The sequence below is a fragment of the Tupaia chinensis genome, unplaced genomic scaffold (genome assembly GCF_000334495.1).
Source record: "Tupaia chinensis unplaced genomic scaffold, TupChi_1.0 Scaffold000220_1, whole genome shotgun sequence".
Lineage (NCBI taxonomy): Eukaryota > Metazoa > Chordata > Mammalia > Scandentia > Tupaiidae > Tupaia > Tupaia belangeri.
Genome location: NW_006159695.1, coordinates 20,111 through 22,922, shown reverse-complemented (window position 1 = coordinate 22,922; position 2,812 = coordinate 20,111). Strand labels below are relative to the sequence as shown.

At 32.2% G+C, this 2,812-nt stretch overlaps 1 protein-coding gene across 3 annotated transcripts in view; it reads right to left on the bottom strand.

The window, feature by feature from the left end:
- LOC102503201 (olfactory receptor 4C11) overlaps positions 1-1,998 on the bottom strand; it is a 40,999-nt gene extending 39,001 nt beyond the window's left edge. For all 3 annotated transcript variants that reach the window (XR_334452.2, XM_006147719.3, XM_006147718.3), the window contains exon 1: positions 1,907-1,998. The gene's annotated coding sequence lies outside the window, so the exon portion shown is untranslated. The remainder of the gene's footprint in view (positions 1-1,906) is intronic.
- Positions 1,999-2,812: the final 814 nt, after the last annotated feature.

Here is a 2,812-nt window from a genome sequence, read left to right as displayed (position 1 = left end):
GTCGACTATGTGGGAGTCCAGCGACATAGCCATTACGCTAACTGCTGGCTCCCGGGGATAGAATTTTTTTGAAGTTTAAAAAACCTATGAATTCTTGCATAACAAATTTACATTCTGTTCTTCTAATTTTCTTCAGGTGCAAGCATAAAATGATGACTCTTCTGATTTAAAATGTGCAATAGCTTTTGCAAGAATTTCTAAACGCTTTTATTTTTTATGTGTTTTATTCCCAGTTAATGTGAAGATGTTTAATCAGCGATCACTATTTAAAGTCCCAAGACTGCCTTTCTGAGGGATCAAGATCCACTTTTCTTTGTCTTGCTGATGGACCTAGTGAGTATTTTAAGTCCATTTCTCTTGCAACCTGCAGAAGTTTTATAACATGTGGAGTTGTTCCAAATATTATCAGAGAATTGATTTGAAATCCTGGTTTGCAACCCTGGTTTGTAATTCTTTACGTTTTATTTCGAATTTGATATTGGAGATGAATTGGCAAGGTAAGTATCTGAGGGTGGAATTCCTCCTGATCTGCATTTAAAACCATCCTGACAGCCACTTAGACCTGATGGTCAGAGAATTGGTCTGCTGCCTTAAGACTGTGGAGAATCCCACCACCTATGTACTGAGCTGATTACATGCTATTCAGCTTATTCTATATAATTCTAAAGGCTATCACTTCTCTTGCAGTACTTAATCATTTAAAAAATACTTAGACCACAATAGTTTTAATAGTCTGTTATTTGTAAGAATAGTTCATTAAGAACAAAAGATAGAGACATTATCAAGTTGATAGTGAATTTTATTATGTCTCGTTCTTGTGTTTATGTGTGTGTGTGTGTGTGTGTGTATGTATATATATATGTGTGTATATATATATTTCTTGCTCCTATTAAGAAATAGCCCGATTAATGATTGGATATCTTCCATGGGGAAGAATTTCTTATCTTTTAAAACAACCAACCTTCTAAAATGTAGTATTAGTAGTGTCATCTGGTCTGAGCAAAGTAAGTTATAGCATGATACATTCTAATACATTAAGAAAAAATTTAAATATTTTATAACTGTACTTTAGTACTTCTGGTAGAGCATGTATTATTTTCATATAGCACTCCAAAGGGCATGCAAAAGTTTCATTCAGTACTACAAAAAAATAAAATATTCATTTAACTGTATTTTATTAGAATGCAGAAAAGATCAGACTAGTAATCAGTGTTAAATGCTTTCAGAGAGCCAATTTATCATCGCACTAACTTAAATTTGTTCACTAACAGATTGTCTAAAGTAAAATTGACTTGATCACACATTAAACTCATTTTGTAATACATTTTCATTTTTTATTGACTTGGCTGTATATGTGTGCATGACAATTTCATTAGCTGTTAAATTACTCAAAGAAGAAAAGAAGAGAAAAACAACTATGTGTGCTTGAACTTCATGAAGTTTCTTGAAAACGGAATTAAAAGTACAAAATGAGTTTAATTGAGAATCATTTCAAAATCCTTCCTAAGTTTTTATGTATTACACATTTTCCACAAAAATTTGAAGATCCTTCATCTTCAGAACCACATATGGAACTCAGTTATTTCATAATACCTCAACTATTCTTCACTGTATTTTTGAATATATGATATTATGATACCATGATATATAGAAGAAAATGAGTATTAAAGTTAGCCCAAAGGTTCCACTCAGTCTGTTTATTCGTGTACCTCCATGTTTTTAATCCCTTTACCCTTTAGTTGCCACTATTCTAATCACTCATTCAGTCGTTGTCTAATGTTATTTATTTATTTCATCATTTAGGGATCAGTGTTTTTAAAGGGATTTTCTTACAATCTCTATGGTCAAGATAACACAGTTAGAATGATTATCTATTCTCACCAGACTTCTCATGTTTCTCTCTTACCTCTCTTATCAGCAGATCTTTTTCTTAGATCTAGGATGGACTATGCAGAGGTATTGTAGAGGTATTGCAGATTAAATTCCAATAATGATCTAGAAAACAAGCAATAATCCTGAATTAAGGAATTTACATTTTGATAAAATAGAAAAAAAAATATTTCAAACTACAGTTTAAAACTATGCAGTTCTACAGCATAAATTTATATCAAATATGCAATGTTATAGGAAGACAGATAGGGTGTTCTGGTAGCTCATCTTTGCATATTCTTGGCTACAGAAATGAGAAGATATTGAATAGTTCTTTTTGTTGCAATCTTTCATGAGACCCTTCCCCCCTCCTGCTCTGTGCTCACGTGTGAGGTATAGCACCAGCCTGACTGAGAATCAGCATTCCTGTCTCCTCCCATCCACTGTATATTTCTTTAGACCTGGAGAAATTACTAGGATTTCCTGATCTGAATATTTGTTGTTTAAAGAACAGAGGTTCATATTAATCAAATAATTGTCATTTCTAATTATTCAGTCTACTTTTGTAATAAATCTCTTTAAACCAAACTCTTTCGGGTAAATGGTTATATCTGAAACATTAACATTATTTCACCTCAGAAACAAAGAAGTAGTATCAGGTGTAATAAGCAGAAGAGACATCAACAAACTTCTCCACACCCAAATGTATTAATATTCTTCAGTTACTGGTAATGTCTAAACACTGTATCTGATAATAATTTTTGTTTTGCTATGAAAGTAGAATAGGAGGGCTGAGAGTGATAGGGATGACAACACAAGAAGAAACTGAAAATTATCTTTGATAATGTTAGATTTTTGCATATCATTTAAAATAGGTTGATGTCATAGAGTAGAAACCCATTTTTAAATGCTGCATCTGCTATTTATTTGCTATCTAAACTCA